This window comes from Poecilia latipinna, unplaced genomic scaffold (assembly GCF_001443285.1).
Source record: "Poecilia latipinna isolate Pla-1442-1.1 unplaced genomic scaffold, P_latipinna-1.0 Scaffold775, whole genome shotgun sequence".
Taxonomy (NCBI): Eukaryota; Metazoa; Chordata; class Actinopteri; order Cyprinodontiformes; family Poeciliidae; genus Poecilia; species Poecilia latipinna.
Genome location: NW_015113391.1, coordinates 74,310 through 97,141, shown reverse-complemented (window position 1 = coordinate 97,141; position 22,832 = coordinate 74,310). Strand labels below are relative to the sequence as shown.

Sequence of the window (22,832 nt, the reverse complement as noted above, 5' to 3'; positions counted from 1 at the left end):
ACCCATTCCGTTCAAAGCTTTGATGGAAAACTGGAAATTTAAGGTCAAAATCAAAGTCAGCAATGCGAATGAATGACGTGAATACAAGACGCCTTTACTTTTCTGCAAAAATATGGAGCCCAAAGATCCTAGAGTCATCTGGAATTACAAAAAGTTAAGGATAATACCAACACAGCTTGCTCTTAAAGTAAAGGTTACATTTTATAAGACGAAGTTTAAAATTCTAGACGGGGACCAAACGGGGATAAGGAAGATGAGGAAGAGAAACAACAAAAGGGAAACTCTTCCTTTAATAAGGACAAATGCAACTGTGGTTAATGAGGTGATTAACCACAGTTATATGACAAGCTGAAAGCAAGCCACCATGTTAAGAAGAAACAGACCACAGGTTAAACTCATAGAACCTAATTGTATGCCTCTATAAACTTTGTTGAAGTTCCAATTTCTTTCAAAAGTCCCATCAGTCTGAGCAAACGAAGAAAGACCAAGCAGAATGTACTCATGGGTGGCTTTCTTGTCTGTTTGACACATCAAACACACCCCAAATAAATCACTCTCTGCACCACAATAGAAAGCTAAAGCAAATTGCTTCAATGGGTTTCCACTGAGGTAATTGTTAAGAATAAAGAAACCAAGTCAGTTCACCAAGTTTGAGGGATGTTTTCAGTTCACAGCATTCTGACGTCAGTTGTACGACTATAGGTACTTCTTTTAACCTGTGCAGCATTGTTTAAGAGCTTGCACCCAACGGACAAAGAAAACAGCCACATACCTCAGGCGATCCAAACCACCAACATTTAAAATAATCACTTTAAGAGTGAAGTTTACAGCAGTATGTACTAAAATTCGATATTGGCAAATTTGTATCCATGCTTAACGATCACTTCAAATGTATGCGTCATTAGTCATTGCAAATACAGTGTATATTTACTCTATAGTTTACAAAATTGACAGTTTTTGAATCAAGAATTTCCCGTCCCACCGTTACCTGGGTTTCAAAGTCTCAATTCGACTCTAGTGACGGCCCCAGAGTAACCAGAGTTTGCACTGGCTGCATTTATTATAGAGTATCGCTTCTGCCCCACATGATGCTTTAAATCTTTATTTAGCTGGCTGAAAGAAGGCTTCGGCACTTGCACTGGCTTACATAAAAAAAGGAGTGAGTCTGTTTAGAATTTTTCAGATAGTGAAAAATGCAGAAACTTATAGCATGGAAATTAAAGTTAGCTTTAGTGAAGTTAATGGTTAAAAACTAGAGTGGCATGTCTGTTTACCAGTCAACTGGAGGCTAGTTATCTGAGCAGAAAGCATTGCCAATTAATCAGTTAACATCATTTTATTGCTCTTTCACCATAACTCTATAAAAGATAAGAATGACATAGTACATTATTCCAAGCAAACATCATTTGAAAATTTGACTAAGGCTTATAAAAGTCTAATAAACATAAGCCATAATTATCACAACAAGCAGAAGGAGATTATAGTTGTAGTAGTAAAAATTGTGTCATGAAGCATATTACTGCAGACGAGCATCATGTGTCACTTTAGATTTAATAAGCTTTTTTTTTTAAGCAGGACCGCTCATTCCACATCCACAGACCTTCAGTCAGAAAGCTGCTGATTAGTGCAGAACTGCTTCTGGCACATGAAACTGAACACCCCTAAAATCTGGAGCATGTGCGGACTTATTCTAGAGCAACCATAGGCAAACGGACCATGAGAACCGAGCTCTGCGTGACCCCGGACGCCATTAATAAACTTCTCCGAGACTGTGTCATGAAAATGCGATATCGCTCATAAAAATGTATATTTGTTTGATTGCACCTGTGCCACAATGCTGCCCCCTGCTGTCAATGCCCTGGGGCACATATGTAGGACTAAATTTGGATATCATGAACTGCGCGTCTGCTGCAGCAGACAGGCAGCAAGAATCATCTGTCAGACCTGAGCACAGACAGACACATAACCTGTAATTTGTACACCAGGAGCTTAGCTTTTCTTTGCCTCTGGCTTTGTGTGTGGTTTTCTGAAGCACGCAGTAACATAATTTGTAATTCAATTAACTCCATACCAGTCAGGATACGTTTCACATCTCAGCACAGCATTAAGTCCAAAGAACAGCATCGGCAGGAAGCCTGGTTAACCTAAACAACATCAAATCGAAAGCTTATGTATAAAAATGCTTTTAATTTAAACCATTGTTAAAGAAACGTAGTGAATACACTGTCCCGGCATGTTAAAGAGACCCCGGTCAATGCCGGCTTAGGTTGCCACGAGCAACTTGAGAAAAGTAAAGATAATGTGTGTACCGAAATGCTACTCTTGCTCACTGTAAACAAAGCCGCTTTTCAGAATGTAACGGCTCTACGTCCACATGGCCAATTCTGGTTGATCAAGTGAGCGCAAACAGGACCAGAGGCTAAACGAAGCACATGGTCAAGTCCACACTTTTGAGCAGTTGTACATGTACACACACTTAGGACAGGAGTGAAAGTGCTGGCTGAGTTGAATGTGTTTGCTCGCTCCAGGGGCAGAATGAAGAGAAAGGGAGCAGGGGAGCTGAAACAAACACACGCTGGCTTCTATTAGTCAGGTTGTGGAGTATGGAGGGGTGAGGAAACATTCATCGCTTCTTTTCTACTCCCCCCCAGGCCCCTTCACTCCATCCTTTCTCATCCGTCCTACAATCCCCACCCCATTATCTCTCTCCTGGAAAGGCGGTGGATGAAAGGGGACAACCCAGCTGCCCCCACAAAACCCCGCAGCAGCACTTCTTGCTCCAATCTCACCCTGACGGATTCTGACGGGTATTTAATTGTATGTGATACAGGCCAGGTTCCTTTCTCTTTCAAATCTAAAACAGATTGCCTCTCCCTGGGGAGAGCGTTCTGACTATCCGTCATACCCATAAATCCAGCATACCTTGTCATTGCAAGGGGGGCGCGGGAAGCCGTCTGGATGAAAACAAAAAAAACATGAACACTGTATGCGCTGGGTTTTTACCTTAGAATGGCCAACTCTCTGTTATAACTGTCAATTTGATACAGTAGAGGCTTCCACACTTCCCATATTTGTGTCCTCTGTCACTTTTATCAGCAGTTAAAACTGTTTAATCCGTTGTTAACATGTTGTAGCCTGTTTTTCCGAGCCGCCTTTAAACGCATCATGAGCGCTACGACGCTCGCGCTGGGTTTACACCTGTGAAGGAGACCTGCTGCTGCTGCTGTGCGGAGCTACGTAGACTTCTGAGAAATAAAACACACAAACTGAAACTTCCACATGTATGACGGATTTATAAGAAACGTAACATATACGTGCGCATGCGCATTACCACAAGTTATGCTTGTGGTAATGCGCAAGCATACCTTGTGGTAATGCGCATACCTCGTGACTATCCATCACGAGGTATGATGGATAGTCAGAACAGAGGGAATTATTGGACAAGAAACATGAGGAAACAAGGACAGTCCAGCACTCTGGGAGGTGGAAGAACAAGGGGGCAAACTTGTACACACAGTCTGCGTATACATGGCTTTTTCAAAGTTTCTCTCTACATGCGTGTGTGCAAAAAAGATTTCCACCCTTTTTTGTTTTAGATCTATGGAACTGTGGGTATGGGCACATGGCTCACCTTTTTTCTCCCCTTATCCTTCTTCACCTCTTTATCACTCCTTCACACCTCCCTCTATCTACTCTTGCTCTCTTCTTTATCTCGTCCCTGCTCCACTTCACCCTCCTAACCCGGCTTTCTCCTTCTCCAGGCAAATCCTTCCTCTTACACTCAAACCTAACTGATTCTAATATCACAAAAAGCAGTCCACCCATAAACAAAATGTCTCTGACTCATTCAAAGACAGCTCGGGGTTCTTTCTGTGTACAACTGACAGTTATGATGAAGCTAGAAGCTAAGCCACTATAAATATGTGGTTGAAACTCTTCAACAAAGTGCTCAGAGTTGGATCAGGGTCTGGAGGAGTAGGATTCTCGCCAAAGATGAGCTGGATGCAGTGTTTGCTTGCCCTGACCTTTTTCGCTCAAATGACAGGCTGAACAAACACACTGGGGTATTACTGTGAGCTCCCAAATACCTCAAAACCCCAACTGTGCGTCTGCGCACATCCAGATACGTATGCATGGCTTGGCTATCACCCTCAAAAGTCAAGGACAATTTGAGTTTGGAGGCAGTTACGTGGCACAAACTCTCGAGCAATGTTTGATCAGTAAGATCAACAAGGAAACTGAGAAAGTGTCTGACTCATCTAAACATAGTCTTTCTTGATCCCACATGAATAGGAGCATGCTGTTCAAATACCGGTCATTTGCTGTGATAGGTTGGTGCAATCTACGCCACCGCTACCATGCAATCAGGCTAAGGCGAGGAACACTATCATTACGCCGAAGAGATAAATAAGTGACAGAAAGAGAGAGTGGTTGAGGAAATGTTTTAACATTATGGCACGCAGGAGTGCACACACAAGCTTAGCTTTTAACGCTAACGTGCCTAATTATGAGGTGTAGCTTATTACCACAAACTAACTATTTTATTTGATCAAAAAAGTTCCCCAGTCCTACAATGTGATATCCCGGATTTTGATTCTCATTTTGTCTCTCATAGTTGAAGTGTACCTATAATGAAAAATACACACCTCTCTCATCTTTCTGAATAGGAAAACTTGCACAATCCGTGGTTGACTAAATACTTTTTTGCCCCACTACATTATCACTAACTGAATTAATGTATTTTAATTGAAAACATGATGCAAATGAGGCTCTTGCAACCAAACTTAATTGTCATGAATAGAAGCAAGTCATCGGCAAAGCATTCCACTTACCAGGCACAAATTAGAGAAATTAAATGGGAGAATTATGGCCTTCTTGATAGATTAAAAAACTATTATGAGATAATTTATTAGATCACGAGAGGTGCATTACTGAAAGAACCTTTAAAGCAAAGATGTCAAATTGTTAGTCACAATGTTCTTACCACCAACCGATTAAGTGCATTTTCATCTAAACATGTTCCAGATGAAGTTCTGGATGAAAGATGTTTTTCCAGTTCTGGATTCATTTACTTCCATTTCAGAACTGTCCAAATTTTACCCTCTCAAAAAACATAAAAAAAACAAAAAAAACTAAAACAAGTACAATCTAAGATCTATCAAAGTCCGGTCAGCTAGAAAAGCTAAAATATGGCATGAGTCAAAGGTTGGAGTTCAATTTCAGATGAGAATGAATGCCTATAAGTGTTCATAATGAGGCGTTAGTGATTCAATAAGTTTTTAAATCAAGATGTCAGTATATCTGTCACTGTATATTACCTCCATTTGATTTAGTGTAGTTTGGCCAAATACATAAAGCAGAAAATACTCTGGATGAAACGGTCTATTCTTTATTCTGAATCCATTTATTTCCATTTCAAAAGTAGCTGAACCTGACTTTTATGAACCACAGAAAATCATCTGCAAACCATTATATTTTACAACATTCATTAAAAAAAGACTTTATTGTAAAATATAATCTTGCCTAATGTTTTTTTTTTCTTTTTTTCAAAATTCAAATGTGATATTTGTCAATGTAACAGCTTAAGAGGGTAAAATCTGACATGCCTTTAAAGGCCAGAGTTCACTTAAGAATAAAGATAAGCACGTTGACGAAAGGTAGGTTATTTACAGAACTGGAAAGGCAAACATATTTGGATCAAATGCATGTTGTGGATGAAACATTTTTCTCTGGTTCTGCTCATTTCCAATTCAAAATTCTCCCAAATTGACTCTCACGAATATCGAGAATTCATCTGCAATGCAAACTTTTCTACTGCTACAAAAGGCGGCTTTTCTTGAGAACATGCTTTGTGGTCTGATCTCCTTCCTCTTTTGTTTACTAGATATGGAATGAGTATCATTCTGAGATCTTTTGAAGCAAGGATGTGTTTGGTTTTGTTTATTTGGTTTTGCTTTGAGGTAAAGTAGATTAGCATAAGCTAAATATATTTTGCTCTAAACCAGGGGTCCCCAAACTACGGCCCGCGGGCCGGATCTGGCCCGCCTCCTCATTTGGTCCGGCCCCCTGAACACTACAGAGAGAATTCAGTGTTTTTTTCATATATATGTGGATTTTTCTTCAACCACCAGGGGGGCTCTTGAGCAGATATGAAACTTAGTTTCCCCTCAATGGAATATATACTAGTGAGTACCAGTCACCGTTTCGCTCACGGTTTTTTTCCATTTGCATTCTGGGTAAAAATCTATCTACAAACGCGAATATGTCGTCGGCAGTAATCCAATGGAAATGTAAGTCAATAAATAAATAAATAAATAAATAAAATGTATGTAATGGTAAAGTATGGATGTAAAGTATTTGACCACTTCTGGGTATATTTATTCCCATTCCAAAATTCTTCAAACTTTTCTTGCTTGAACACTCTAAAGTCATCTGCAAAGTTTTAAATTTTTATTGCCAAGCAATTTTAGAAGCCACGTGTAAAATCTGCTGCTAAAAAGGTAGATTTTGGAAGGTAAAATGTAGAATTAAAACAACAAGAAAAAAAAAGGTTAGAATTCAGTTGATGATGACAACAAATACCTTTTTTCAGAGTCATTAGACGGTAATATTTGTTTTTGACATCTTGGAAATCCTGATTCACTGCATTTGGCATTTAAAGGCCACATGCCTTCTGTTTGTGGAAACACTTAAAGCCACAGACTCCTCCAACTCTTCTCCTTCCATTGGACTCGGTCACTCAGCGTCCTTATCAGGAGAACAAATTACTCCACTTATTACCTTCACACGCACACTGACCCACACACATGCACTCACAGTCACAGATTCCTAAGTAGATCGCAATGATGGCAAAGCTGCTACTGGAACAACGTTTGTCTTGGCGAGTGCCTTTTCCCCCTCAGAATCTAATTATTTGCAGCAGCTGCTTGTGCTCTTGTTTGCAGCACAGAAGAGCTAAAAACTCTTTAAAGGATCTCTCTTCTCCTCTCCTCTGAGCTGGCAGGAAGCTCGGTGTTTTTGAAACCCCCCCGAAGCCGATCCACTGTGCCCTGGGAAGGCTAATCAGAGATCGAATCCAAACACTGCCGGGTGAAACTCGAGTGAGGTGTTGGGTTTGTGGATCTGTCCTGTCATGACTGAAATTTTGAGGTAAAAAAAGAAAAAAAAAAAAAAACAGCTCTCCATCACTTTCTACACTTGCCTTTCAGTAACGCGCTCTGACAGTGCCAAAGCATTGAAATGAAAGCCAACGGTTTTACAGTTATTGTGCCTGATACAAGCCACCAACTCTGAATGGAGCCACACCAAAACTTTGCCATTTAGTAAATCTAGGTCAGGGGATAAATGCTCTGGGCTTTGGTGGACTGTTGACAGATTGAATACAGGAAACTTTTTTTTTTACTTGATCAATAAAATCTGTACCATCCACACAAGTTAAAGCTTACATTATAGATTGAGGTTAAAACTTAGAACTGAATATACACGAGTTACACCTTCATATTCCCTCTCAGGTTAATAAAAAAGGAGAAAAAACAAAACAAAACAAAAAAAATCAGGCATATCTTGCATCACACTATTAGCATCTGTCTATGTGTAAGCTAATTTGGGGAACATTAATGTTTTTCCTCTCAATCTGCCTAGCTATTATTCACCGAACAACTTGTAACCCACGTTGACAATCTTATGGGGGTACTTTCAAATTCTCCAAGTATCAAGCAGCGAGTGTAGCCACGGCTGGTTTACCAAGATAAACACACAATCTCACACAACAGCAGCTTTCACCCATACAACACCCCTCTCCTCTCTCAAACTTTCACAGCTGCACAATCTCCATTTACAAAACACCTCGTCCACGGTGCCTGGAGCTGGGTATAAATATTATACATCATATTGCCACTTCACTGGCAGGTCACTCTTCTCACTTGATTTGACTTAAATAGCCAACATGAGTAGTACATCCCCCAACTTGCTGCATCTCTGCACACCTTTGACAGTCTCTCCGGAGACAGCTCTACAACGACTCATCTATTTAGTCTTTGCTGACACAATTTGCCAGAACTGCTCTCGGGCAAAAGATTTATTAAAGAACTTATCACGACTGAAGGGAGGGGACATAGAAGTGGCACCCAAAGTTTTTAATAGACTACACTGACTATAGTCAGTATAATCTGAGATGTCTTAGTCAAAGATGTGCAAAGAGTTAAGTACATCTTTGACATTAGAAAAAACGTTCACAATTCAGTAATAGTCAATTCAATTAGAAATACTCCAATCAATGTTTTGCCATCTGATATCAATTATCGTTTTTGTTTTTAAGTTGGATTTTTTTTTTCTCTTAACTACAATGGCATCCAAAGTCAGTCTTCTAGAGTTAATATCTTGCAAGATTCAGTTCTTTTCCTAGTTCGACACATCTGACTCAAATGATGATTCATAAACAGACCTACGCAGAACTTGTTGAGGAGGTAGTTGGAACATTTCAATCAGCTTTGATGAAGCAAAGACGGATCTAAAACTGGGAGGACACCAGGCATGGAGGACTGGAGGTGGACAGGCATGCTCTAAAATCTAATGTTACTGAGGTATAAAAAAAGAAAAAGGACAATAAAAGGGTGTACTGCAGGTTCCTTGACAGAATCCAATAAAAAATGAAGGAATTTCACGATTTTATGCACATTTCACAGATTTTTATTTAATTCATAGAGTATAAGCTATTGGTTGCTGTGGTTGCTGGATGTTTTTAGCACTGATACATTATTATACAGTAACTGATCAGAATCAACTGAAAGAAAACTGGCGGACTGATTGGTGTGCCTCTAATTATGCAGAATCACTATAACAATAAGACACAGGGAAGAAAAAAAGTTTTCTTTCCACTCTCTCTTCCTCCTTCACATCACAACACTTATCTGCTTCAGCAGGGAAACTGATGCTATTTTGGACTATTTGTTTGAGTGATACAATGTCACTACTGATATTTTGACAAAAATAAACTTATAGCATATTGTCTGACTCTTATAATGCGTTATGAAATGATGTAAAGAGAGCAATTACATAAAAAAATATGGATTTTACAGCTAATAAAATAATACAATCACACATTGAGGTCTCCAGTTTTCTAGATGAGAAAAGATTTACTACATTCACTGAAGCCAAGATTCAGTTTTAAGACATTATGCTTTAGGCAAACTGAACATTTAACAGGTGAATGCTTTTGCATTGAGGAAAAAAAAATGATATTAATGGAATGTGGTGCCCTCTAATCCCTTGGGATGGAGGAATTTGCGACGGAGGGAATTCTTGTCATTCAGGGGGAAAACTATGAAAACCTTGCACACACACGCATGCACGCACACAAGGGCTGCGGTACAGGCAGCACACAGACAGACTGCAAAAACAGCGCTGCCCACTGCCACTACATATCTCTTCTTACAGAGTCACAGATGTTCTGCTGTCAGTATTTCTGACAAACACTTTACTGAAGAGAGGAGAAATTCTGAAAAACTAAATGAAGAAACAGTGGGAAAGTTGTGTAGTACCTGGTAGGCAGGAGGCAAGGAGTCCTGTCTGAGCTTTATCCTCACGTTCTTCACCAGACCTTCCTTTCCTCGTGGAGGAGTTTGTCTCCCGGTGCTGGGATTTTGAGTTTCAAGTGTAGAAGAAGGAGGAGGAGGGGAGGGGACCACACAGCTCCTGGAAGACAACCTCTCTCCTCTAATCCTCGCTCCGATGTGATGACACTCTCTAACCTCGACCATCTGTTGAAACACGTCCCGGAGAAGTCAGCACCACGCTTGTGTCAAGAGCCCCACTCCCCCTGCCCAATCACAATCCGGCTGTTGGGTGGCTCCTCGCTGCCAGGAGGCAGGGACAAGGACACGGGACAGAGCAGAGAGGGAGAGACGGACGCGCACACACTCACACGCAGTACCACCCCCACCTTGTATGGACACTATGAACCGAGAGCAAGAAAACCCCCCAGTCATCGTAACCCGAGAGGCAGCGTAGACCAACAGGAAGAGCGAGAGGAGTGGAAACGGGAGCAATGGGAGGGGAGCAGGAGTTGGAGGAGAAAGAAAAAAAAAAAAAAGAGGACACATTCAAACAGTAGAGGCAGGAAAGGATAAACTATTTGTTTCATCTATGTCATCCTGAGGAAAATATTAAGAGTGCGTCACACACACACACAAACTATTTCACCCAGAGTATATTGACCTTTCCACCTCCCACTCCTCTCTGAGCAGTCACAGGGTATGTGGTCCTGAGAATAAAAGTTACAAATGCCATAAAAACCCCTATTGGCTTCATGGTGGGAATGCTGTTGGCGCTAAACTGTTACATCTGCAGGCACAGGAGCGCTCGCACCTTAGTGTGATAAATTCTTGCAGTCCCCAGGCTGCATTCCTGCCCTTCACCACCTTTTGCCTTAAATTAGAAGGAAGGTTAGAAGGAGGAGACAATAAAATTACTAAACTCAGCTAAAGTAAGAGTGGGACAGAGAGAGAAGTGATCAGAGATAGGCAATCACAGTTTGATTAGTTACTTCCAGCACCATTACTGCAGCATTGTGGAAGGACAAAGAAAAGCAGAAGGTGAGAAAGCTGTTGCCTTCATCGTTTAGTAGAACCACAGTGTCACTGACTGATCCATTAAAGAAGGATTACGAGACAATTTCCCCCTTGAAAAGGAAGATCAGTGAGTTAATCACAGGTGTTAAATACGAGAAAAAAAAACTTTTTAAAGGGTTTGTTTCTATTCTATAAAAACAATACCTTGGTTTCAAGTTGGTTTTTCAGAAATACTGGGAAAGCAGCCATCAGAAATTTTTTTAATTGAGTCTTTTATAAGTAAATGTTTTTATAATGTTTTATTTTATTTTTTTTTTTACATTTTCTTCATTCTAGTGTATTCAACTCTGTCCTCAAATCCCAATACAACCACAAAATTTGGCATTACTGGCATCCCTTATACAACTGACTGTAATCAATGGTAGTGATCTCAAGGCTTGTAGTTCAAAAGACGTTCAGAGGCAGTTTCTTATCCCTCCCAAATGTTCAAAAAAGTATCACAACAATACAAGAACAGAGTTATATTACATAGGACAGCTTTGTTTTACTCATGCTGTCCTCAAATTGCACACACCTCTTTTGTGGCTTTGGGAATAAACACCTCAACTGTTGTTGCTTCACATGGTCGGTGCAGAAGAAGCAGGAAAACAACTCAGAAGAAAGAGTTGACTGGATTGGGTATTCACCAACTGTCCTTATCAAAACCTGATTTAAGTTTCTGTTTTTTTCCAAGAAAAAAAAGTATCAATATCTCCATCACATTTTCAGCAGTGGTCCGTTTTCATTTTCACTGACACCATGATTTTGCTTCCTCTTGTTTCCAGTTCAACCAACTGTTCCCGAGGCAATCAACGTCCATTTAGAGCAGCTCTGTTTTATACCCGACTTTTTCTGGTACAAACAACAAAAATAGCAAAAGTACAAAATGGCTTAAGACTGAATAGACGAGCACTGGCACAAGTTCAGCTCTCCGTTTTAACAGCCTGAATGAACAAATAAAATACTTCATTTCGGTTTGCCTAAATAACTCCTTTATAACAAAGAAAATAAGTATCTTTTGAGCCTTCATCCAAAGTAAATAAAATAAAATACAATAAAATAAAATAAAAATTCCGCACTGAACAGAAATATTCTGGCCAAGCTGAATAATCAACCGATTCCAGTCACTACCGAATCTCTCCGTTTGTCTCTAATAAACACCAGTATATTCAGATTACTTTACAGTCATTGGTAAATACTTTCAATATTTTTTTTTTCCATTTTCCTAATTATACATACACGTAAAACCCTTTAAACCTTTTCTTTAGTCACAAAAAAAAAGTCCTAAGTCATGCAGGGATATCCCCAAGATCCATGTGGATCAGTGTTATAGCTTCATTTAAAAATAAGACCTTAAAAAAAAAAAGCACAAAGATAGAGTCCTTCTTTAAAGTCGATGCTCAAAGTTATGTTCCCCTTAGGCGTACATTAAACTAAATAAGACCACATGAAACTTTCACCAGCTTGTACTGATGTTGGAAACAGAGACAGCAGTGAGAATGAGTCAGGCCCTTGGGGAGAAAAAAAAAAAAAAAGTGCTCAAATTAGATTAGCTAAATTCACAAAGACCGTCCCCTCAGCCCCTCCTGCATGGCTACACACAGCCTAACCCACTCCTCCAACCCCGAACCCCCATTCTCACGGCCGAGAGGTTTCCAAAAGGGCCTGCAGGACGGCCAGAGGCGACCAAGATCTCTGTTCTCTTTACAGGATTAAAGATGGCTGGCACACTGGGGGAGAGGAGCACATCTGTAAACGTCTTACATCCACACAAACTAAGAAGAAACGAGGCTCTGTTTCAGTAGAGAAAACATCCAAGTAAGTCCTTCGTGCCTTTTTTCTTTTTTTTAAGATTTTACTGCTTGCTGGCAATTTGATTTATTCAAACGCATGTCATCCTTTTTCTGATTTAATCTCCGTTTTCTATTTTCATAACCACGGACGGGCACAAAGGCAAAAGCAGGAGGAGGCTGTTAAAAATTGGACCTTATAAATGACTGAATGACCTGCAGGGGTTCAGCAGTACCCCCATTCACTCTTCTCTCTGCAAGCTTACTTCAAAGAGTTTGCCAAAAGTCCACCACATGGTTATCTTAACATCTGACATAAAGTTGCCATTAAACTGAATGATTACCCCTTATTTTATATTTCTCTGATTGGGTCTCTCATATAGTAGCTCATTTGTCTTGTGCTCCATTATTAAGCTGAACCCCACCCCTCCTCCAACCTCCAAACTGCCTCCCTCCAGTTCTCCAGTCATCGGTTGGGCTTGCAGGTGCAGGCAGAGGCCGATGTTGGGGGGCTCCTCGGTTCACTAGCCCCATTCTCCATGGCTGAATGAGATACATCGGGGCTGTCATAGCTATGATTCAGCCTATGTGCCAGCGTAGCCTGCCAAAGCGGAGGACTTCGGGATGCAGCCACAACATGAGTGAGTGACGGAGTCTAGCTCTGCGTAGCACGAGTACAGAGCTCTGACGCTACGGCTTGTGATAAGAAATGAATTGCTTAACTAGACAGAGTTAACAATGATGCATAGATTGCTATTGTGATGATACATTTGCAATATTTTGTGCTCCCCAAGTTGCATCCTAAAAAGGTGAACTAAATCGCTACAAACTCCAAGCATCAGTCTCACACTCTCTGGCAGAAATGACAAATCTCCCCCATTGGACTGACCAACAGAAAAGACAAATCACCACTAAGACTCTCCTCCTGCCTCTGATTGGCTGTTTCGGATGAAGTCATGCATTTCTGCAGTTAGCACTGGGAGACTAGAGGAGCTCAGTTTTTTCACAGATTTCGTCACATACTATAAAGTCATGACAGAGTGACAGTTTGGACATATATGTAAAAAAAAAAAAAAAACATTTTTCATAAATGTCACATCTTCCTATTACTTATTATGTATTTTAATACATAAAAATACATAAGACCCTCAACTATTTCAGAGGGAGTCATACCAATGTTTCCAAAATATCAACGTACATCTTACTTCACTATAAAAGAAAACCCTCAGCGAACATTTTTAAATATTTTAAACTAGATATGTTTCTGCTTTTTTTTTTTTTTAAATGCTAGATTGTCATAACTAAAACCATCTCATTCAGTCACATTCATCCTTTGCCCAGGTTCCAACAAAAAGGATAAATAATGATGCTTCTGCAGCTTTTCATGGCTGATTATTATAGGACATGATACCATCTGGATCTGTACCCTGTAGCTACAGAGCAAGGATTGATTTTGACCCCTCAGAATATCTTTCCCATTTGAAAAAAGTACAGCAGTGATGAAACAAAACAAGAGAAAAAAAAAAATAAAAAATCCAACAGTAGCTACCAATCAACAGTATCCCCTATACTAAACAATAATGCATTCAACAATACAATGAATTTCTCTGAGCGGTTGTTTTGTTCCCAAGCAGTCTCTGGAAAAAATTTTAAAAATTACACTTAAAAAAAAAAAAAGAAATGGGCTCAAAAGGTATTTGTTTACACCAATACTCTTTATGAAACACAAGTCAACACTTTCTTGACCACTAAAAAGTTTGAACCCTGGTAGACATGAGGAGGAAAAAAAAACAAAAAAAAAGCAGTAATAATTGTTGCAGCAAAGTCAGAGTCCTGCTCCTTCCTGTGAGAGGCTTGTGGAAGTCTCATCCTGAACGGGGTTTTGCCCCGCTTCCGGAAGCCTAACTTTCTAATCCTCTCAGGCGAGAAGGTGAAAGGCAGGAACAAGGAGAAAACGAAGGGGGGGAAGGGGGCATTCAATGGGACGGAAGGGGCCATGTATACTACTACATCCAAAATGCCTGGTTGAAAATAATCCTATAAAGCATGCCGCCGGTAGCCTGTGGAGAGTGAATATGAGGATTTGCGTTGAGCAGATTGGCTGTTCAGTTGTCTCCTTAGGGGCACGATGAAGGCAGACCTTCAGCTGTCAGTAGCCGATCGAGACAGCCTTACGAAAATCCTCAGTTTCAATAAATAAATACATAACAGCTGTTACACAAACTTAGCAGCAGCAGCAGCACCGATGTCCACATGGCAAACTTGGCACACAGGCCACCTTCATTAGAATACAAATGTTTCCATGGCTAGAAAGATGAAACACAGGGATGTGACTGTGGCTTTTAAAAGGGTGTTGTTGGGTTACTGGACATGTGGGGGGGCGCGGGGGAGGGGGGGAGCAGCGAGCCTGCATGTTATTTGCGATTCGCACGCGGGTGGGAAGAGAAGCCTTTCAATCTGTGCCTGGACCCTGTTTCTTCTTCCTTGGGGAAAAAAATCAGAAATACGAATGGTTTCAACCGCATGACCCAAATTAAGGGCCACACAGCGCCACTGATCATTTGTATAGGAATAAACTCAAGAGCACAGTAATCCCCTGAACTAAGTTTATTTTAAGCTTTATTTAAGCTTATTTTACTTCTCTGGGTCTTTCCCTCATAAACCAACCTCTTTACCATCATTTTTTTTTTTTTTGGTTGTTGCTTTATGTCAACATTCATTTATCCGCACTCTGAGGACAGCTCTTAATTTTTATTTTTTCCCCCGAACTGTAAGGCTCAAGAAGGACAGCTTGCAAGAGGAAAGACCAAAGGAGTCAGGTCTCAAACAGGTGCAAATTCCAGCAATGCCTCCGCACACTTGGACGCTATTGTGTCTATAAAACTCGGCCAAGCAGTGTATTGAAGGTTATACCAAGCAGAGAGGTCTGACAGGTACACCTGCTTTCATTCACCAGGAGAAATTGTTTTTCACATTACTTAATTTGTGTGTGGGAATGTCTCAATGTGAGTCTGGGGGACTTTTAAAAAAATAAAATAAAATTACCGTCAGTATAGTCATGACTTAAAGTCATAGATTTTATTTGACAAAATGTTCTGCTTCGCATACTTTAAGTTTGTGGGTTTTTGTTGCACTGGAGCTCAACAATAAACATCTTTTCAAAACTTCTGCAATTTGCTGTAATATATTGGACATCAGCTTCTAGGCCTCCTCCTAAAGACGGTGACACATTCTTGCTTTTCTGTAAATTGTAAAATCACTTTGCAGTTTCACTCTTATCAAGACACTATTTTAAGCAAGATTGTGATGGAGTCTGATGAGAGGCAACCAACAGGACTCGGGACCATTCATTGTCCGGATGATGCAGAACTCACATTAGTGTTTGAAGTTTCTTCTAGCAGTCCCGTCTGAAAACGTACAAAATAGAAACACAAACATCTACCTGCCCTTTTTTGAGCAACCTCTGCACAAGTGGCAAAATCATGTTTTACTTTAATCATCTTAGAAGATCAACCCACTTATTGTGCTTCCATTGCTGCCTGCTCTACTTAAACTTCTTGGAGATTCTACAAACAATTTCTTTAATCAGCATCCCTACCTGGAGCGCCTCTGATGCAGAGAAGAAACAAGTTGCAACGTATTTTTGTGAAGGTAAACATAGTTAATAAATTATTATTTTCAAGCACCACTTGCCTCTAAATAAACTATTGTTTTCGTCCACGGGTCATCATCAAAATGATCTAGCAAGCTAATTTGTGTTAGGGCTAAGACAAGCTTAAAACACGCCGTAAATAAATTGCTTGATTTAATGCAAGTACTTGGTGTTGCAATCGATGCAAACAGCCACGATAAAGACCAAACAAACATTTGTGATCTTCTGGTTTCCGGGTTCAAAGCTTTTGGCCAAAAAAAAACAAAAAAAAAAACAACCTGAGCCAATTCCAAAAATAACTTTATAGTCAGAAGTTGTGCGAGTGGGTGGTCATTCATTTAAAGAAAACTCTTGATAATCCATTTAAGGAGCATAACTTCCTTTAGTACTTGGTAACTGTCAGAAAGTATGTCAGAAAAACCGAAAAGACAGTGAACAGAAGCAGGTTAAAGTAGTGTTTTGTTTTTTTTTCCTGTGTGGTGCTCAGTGGCTGAAAGAGCAAAATGCAGACAAAGCTTTTTTTTTTTTTTTTTTTTTTAAAAAAAAAAAAAAAAAAAACCTTAGATTTCTGCAAACATGTCTGGGGTCCTTTGCTTCACTTTGTGACTGTACCGTTTGGCAGATAATTACCTCTTTGTTGAGGGTTTTAGAAAAGTCTCCCCTGACCAGGAGCCAAAATGCCTTTCATAGGGTGTGAGTGAGAGTACACGTGCTTGAATATGCATGAGAGGAGTGATGGGCCTTCTGATCTATTCAATGCTCCTTAGCTGGCCTTGTCCTCTTTTGACAAGAAGGTGGCATACGGTGCTGTTCTCCCGTGGTAAAGGATAAAAAAAGTCTGAAAATAAATTAATCGTTTTTAGCAGCAGCATGTACTCTCACCGGGAAAAATATAAAATAAGTTCATACAAATTAGATATACTGCTAAGAAAATTAAGAAAATCACCAACTATCTTAAAAATTGCTAGCCATAAGTGTGTTAGATGATACGTTAATTAAATTGGTCTTTCTTTTCCAAATTTCCTTAGAAGCTTGGACTGAATGATGTTACGAATTTTTTTTTTTTAATAAAAAGGACATTTTTTAAATCAAAATCCAGTCCTCTTTTAGAAAACATAATGTATATTGTCAGAGTCACTCAGATGAATAATGACTCAAAACATTTCACCCAATGAAGACAGAAATCTCCCAATAGAAACAATATCCTGACCCCCAAAGTCACGATGCCAAACACTATAGAAAACTGAGAAAGAAAGAAAAAAAAAAGAAAAGAGCATGAACAGGTAACCATGTCAAGGACCTCTCTGTCTGCAAGCACAGACTTCATTAAACACTGTATAACACCAAGCTGTGTTCTATGAGGAAACAGGGTTGTTCAACCTGTTAATGGCGGAGGTGATAAAATTGTTAATATGCACCAACATAAAATGACAGAATCGCAGAAAGAAAGTTATTCTTCACGAGCTCCGTGACAAGTTTGAACATAGGTAAAAAACTGGCGGGTACAATCTAAAAGCCTCTACATAGTCTGGCAAATTCAACGCAGATTCTGTTTTTAAAACAACTACAACCTTCAATGTACTTTAATTGGAATTTGGTTGTACGAAGCAATGACTATGGCACAACCGCAAGCCAGCGACGTCTTAACGTCTTATGTGTCATTCCACAACTCTGGAATAACGTAGTAAAACAGAGATGCCACCACCGATATTCAACAACCTTTAAGACCTTCAGCGAGCCTCTACTAGCTTAGTACTTGCCATCTGCTTTGCATTCTGTGCAATGAAAAAGTTAATAGATTATGGGTAATAAACCGTACTTATGAAGCCCAGGTTTGAATAGTCAAGTGAGTCAAAAAGTCTCAGAAATCACCCATAAATTATGCTCCATGCCCTTCAACGTCATATCAGGTTTGAACCCCATGTTTCTGGCATCTTCATCATGATATTAAACAATAGTGTTCCATGTCAAACATTAAGCTGCTCTTCTTGCATCAGCAGCCAAATACAAATCACAATCTGAAGGTTTTATAACCAAGAAGTCAAAGGAAAACTTTGCAGCTGGCACTGTAAGTGGAGAAATCTAGATCAATACAAAGTCAAAGGGCTTTCACTTCTGTGTTTTTGCAACCTCAGTTCAGGCATCATAAATTCATCCCAGATCATAAAACACCTAAAAGTGAGCCCTTTTGCACTGCACTTGACTGACAAGGCCGCTGTGTTTCAAATTACTAGCAGGCACGCAGCAGGCAAATGGAGCACTTGGCTTAGATGTGTTCGCATGGCGAGCGGGTTTCACGAGAGCCAAACTTTTGGAGTCAATTGTACAGGATATGCAAGTCCTAGTCATGAACGCCATCTGGAAAGGAGCAGAAACGCCACCATTTACAGCTATAAATAGAACAAATAAGACTCACAATCAGAGTGATAATCCCTCAACAATGTAGTGGCTTTGTAGCATTACAAGCTGTTCCACATTGAGATCGAGAAAAACATCCTGTTCCATCCAACAAAAAAAAAAAAAAAAAAAAAAAACACTACCGCTGACCCCAAGTACCCTCACTGTATATAGAGTGTTCTGGTTGGCAGACATGACCTTTGACCTATACGTGAGGAGTGAGAGGTCAAGGATTTAAAGGGAAACGACATCTAAAATGCCGAGTCTCACTAAATCTCTCTGCAAGAGTTCTTTTTAGTATGAAGAACAGGAGGCGGGAATCTGCTCTAACAGAGAAAATTAATGGTGGTGTAGTTGATCCTGTCATTTTTATAAATCACCCTTATCCACGAAGAGCACTTAAGCAAAAACATCAGCTTGAATTTATTTGAGTTGCTTTAATATCTTGTTTTGGTAACCGGTTATCAGTTTGTTTATTAAATGTGAGTCTTTATCTCTCCAGATGTCCTTTTGTTGGAGGGAAATAAAAAGGAGCTAGTATAATTGCTAACCTGGCATCGGTTATCTCCAGCTCTGTTTGCACAAATACATGGCAAAAACTTGTTTTAAGAAGTGCTATTAAAGCCAGGTCTTTTTTTCCCCCCCAAAAGATTTTTCTCTGTGGCATTGTGTTTGTTCCTTCTTGCTTGACATGCGGCAAAATGCATGAGCCTTTATTACTTCCTGTTTAAACAAAGTCGAGTCAGGTTCGCCCACACTTAAACACAAAAAGAAGAATAGTGTAAGCGCAGGGGAGCTAAAAAGGTACCAAGTCTCTAATAAACAGACAATTGTGAGAAAATGAGAGAGCAGCTATTTAAGATAGCATCCAATTTAGTGTAAAAATCCTCTCAAGTTGACAAAAACATTCATTACCTTTATGATAGTTTTTGCATCGCAATGCAGCTGGAAACTATCTTTAAGACTTTCAGGATAAGGCATCTTACTCTTGACCGATTTGTCATCTGTCTTCCAACACAGCATGAATAAACGGAACACCGTTTCATCTTTAAAACATTATTCTTGCAGGGCGAAAACCATGACCAGGTTTAATCAAAAAAAATAAAAAAAACCTAATGCTAAAGAATACATACATTGAGTAGGAAAGATTAGATTTTGAATATTTAATCTATCCAGTGTTCCAACATGCATGTAGGCAATTTTCCTTTTGAAATTTGAAAGCCAGCTGCATAGACATGGAACAGTTTAATTACACAAAAAAAAAAAAATTCTGTTCATTTTTGACACAAACCAAATCGGTAAAAATACATTTGAAAATTACATTTTGTCATTTTCAAATAAAAAGAATGCAGACTTGGCATTACTCAGTAAAAATGCTGTAGGAACTATATAGTTGGATGGATCGGTCAGAGCAACTGGTCAGGATCCAAATGAGAGTGAAGGTAAAGTTTTTTTTTTTTTTTTAAGTTGCTAAAAAACTACATTAAACGTCTAAAGTTTACAGACTATATGGCACCATCTACATATCTATCGTACACTAAATAAAAACTAACATATAGCCTGAAGATAAATCATCTTTTTATTGCAATGTCAATCTTATTTGAGTAAAAATAAAGCATGAAGAAATTGTTCAGAAATTGAAATTTCTGAACAATAAAACATGTCAGTCAGGTGAGGATACAAGAAAAAAGCTGCTCACCTAAACAACTTATGTGTTCAATCTCTGGTTCCAAACAATTAGAATTTTGATTTTGGACAATAATGGGATCATTAAATACTAGTTTTTAATTCAAATTGTTTTACACAACTATGGACATTTGAATACTTCCCTTGAACTGCTCCAAAAGTAGTTTTGTCCATAGTTTACACAAATCACTTTCTCACTTGTGTTTGATAAGGGGTCATTCGATTTCATCACCTGCAAATACACTATAAAATTAAGTTTGCAGCAACTGTAATGCAATATAACTACAGTAAAGCATAAAATTTCACAGCAACCAGGTCTGTTCTTACACTATGTTTTTACAGGTTCTATCAATAATCTTTAACAGGATGGAGTGAAGGTAAATAATTGGGGAGGGTGTTGTAACTTCAGAAAGTTATTTCCTCACATTACTCCTCATGACGAGCCAGTGTGTTCTGGGCCATCACCTTAGGAGATGAGAAGTCTGGTGGTAAAAGAAAACTCAAGGTAGGCCAAGATGATGAATTGTGTGAAGGCTGATTTATCTGTGGCCTAAGTTCTTTTCATTCCTCTATACCTCCCCGTTTCTTTGAATCCAGCTGAGCTGAAAGCTGTTGTGTTGAAATAGCACTAAATCATGTCCACTGCTGGTGCGGAAAAACAATCTGGCAAAAGATAAACACGACAAAATGATAAATTATACGAGTAAACCGTAAAGAAACTTTGTGACCGACTGATTTGTTTAATAATTAATCCAATTCACATTTAATTTTCTCATTTTTAAATGGGTAAATCCTTTCTTCGAATGTTCAGTTATTTGGTGCGTTCTGCTCCAAACTGCTTCATTCTTGCATAAAATTAAGTTCTTTTAAAGGAGTGGGTGTATTATGCATTTTCAGGGCACATAGTTGCAATTTATAGCACAATCAAGTAATTATGTTGTCTGATGTATGTATCAAAAATAAAATAAATTTGACTTTACAGTTTGATGCCTTGAAATTAGCCTCAGTCTCTTTAAGAACCTCTTATTCTTTCCAACACAACCGTTCTTAGCTGCTTAGCTGTATGATTAGCTTAGCAGACTAGCCTTTTCACTAGAATAGGTTTGAGCTTTGTCCAATTAATAAACTAAATAGACAGTAACAGTCTTGACAGTAACTGATTTTGAACAGTTACTGTCAATGTTCCACAGTGTTCTCTTGCGTTTTCCATCTGTATATGTACGGAAAGACCAAATACATTTCTGACACTAACATATCTGTTAAGATTATAATTTTAACAACAAAAATTGAATAGCGTCTCTTTTTTTCTCCTTGACTGGACGCATTTCTTCTTGCCCCGTTACCCATTGCAAAAATAGTAAATATAATTTATAAAGGGTCAAAGCTGATCCCAATAACAGAGTCTCCTGAAAACCAAGCCACATGCTGATCAAACAATAATGTCAACTACAAAAAAAAACAGAAAACACTTAATCTTCCTTTGTAGATGCGGAACAGACTTTTTTTTTTTTATCTTGTTTTACTTGCAACTTGTTTTCACTTCAGGCATCTGTCTGGGAGCATTTATAATATTAGTGGGACCTAATCGTTTGCAGTCTTCCTGGTAACCCATCACTCTCTCTCACACACCTAAACCATCTCCCAATAAGAAGCAGATTTCACCGAGCACCAGTTGTGGTCTAACAGCTCTCAGTGATTTTGTTTTAACCCCAGTGCTTGTTTTGAAACCTCCAGGGGGACATTGAGAAATGAAATGCAAGTGCTGTCAAATGCCCCCTCGGACCCCACCCCCCACCTTCCCGCCGCACCTTCTGCACATTGCCCTTCTTAAGAGAGCCCACGTAGCCCATGGTGGGGAAGTGAATCTCACTTAGTTAAATTGACCGTGTCTCATCCCTCAATACCTACTGTTCCCATGGGGAAGATGAACTCCACCAGGTGCCGTTTGGGGTTTTACAGAGTCCAAAGACTTCTCTTAACATCTTCCACACTCGCATTCCTCCTGCAGAGGTGAAGACTGTGTAGCTTCAGTCAACACCTTACCAGCACCAAACCGTGACACATTCTCTGAAGTGCAGCAGAATTATTTGATGACTGATACTAAACTACTGGCACAAATCTTCCTGCAAGTGCACCCTTTCCTCTCTCTATTAAACATTACAAATTGAAGGGTTTTGGAAGGAGGGCAAAACGTCCAGATGGCTCCAACTCAGCAGTAGCCATTTTCCAAATGTCACAGTTCTGTCCTCAGTTACCATTTACCTGAGACGGCGGGGTACTTCCCTTTAGATTCCAGCACAGTTGCTCTGATCTGTCAAGCAGAAAAATAACCAGAGGCTACTTCAAAGGGCAGGTCTCCTCCCGGCGGCTACGTCCTAAATGCTCCTACCTTCATGCATCCTGGGACTAAAAGGCGTCTTTATTTCAAAATTGGTTTCATTAAGATTACTGGAATCCTTTGAGGGTTAGTAGAAAAATGGAAAATCTCTGCACTTTTCTGTAAGCATCAACTTTAATAACTTTCACGATACTTTCAGTCCCTGTTCCCTCCACTTATTTAGACATCAACTCAAAAAGCAGCTGTGAAAATGCTGAATATATATATCTATATATATATATATAGATATATATATAGATATAGATATATATACTTAGCATATATTCATGTTGTGATTTGCGATCAAATTATGACAACGGTTC

The 22,832-nt window shown here is 39.4% G+C and overlaps 1 protein-coding gene across 6 annotated transcripts in view; it reads right to left on the bottom strand.

The window, feature by feature from the left end:
* Positions 1 to 22,832, bottom strand: part of sulf1 (sulfatase 1) — an 86,834-nt gene that overhangs the window by 32,760 nt on the left and 31,242 nt on the right. For 4 of the 6 annotated variants that reach the window (XM_015046336.1, XM_015046337.1, XM_015046331.1 and 1 more), the window contains exon 2: positions 9,540 to 9,758. The exons of 1 other annotated variant lie outside the window; for it this stretch is intronic. The gene's annotated coding sequence lies outside the window, so the exon portion shown is untranslated. Of the gene's footprint in view, positions 1 to 9,539; positions 9,759 to 10,642; positions 10,679 to 22,832 lie in introns of all 6 variants that reach the window. One more of the 6 variants, XM_015046332.1, reaches the window with a different exon arrangement.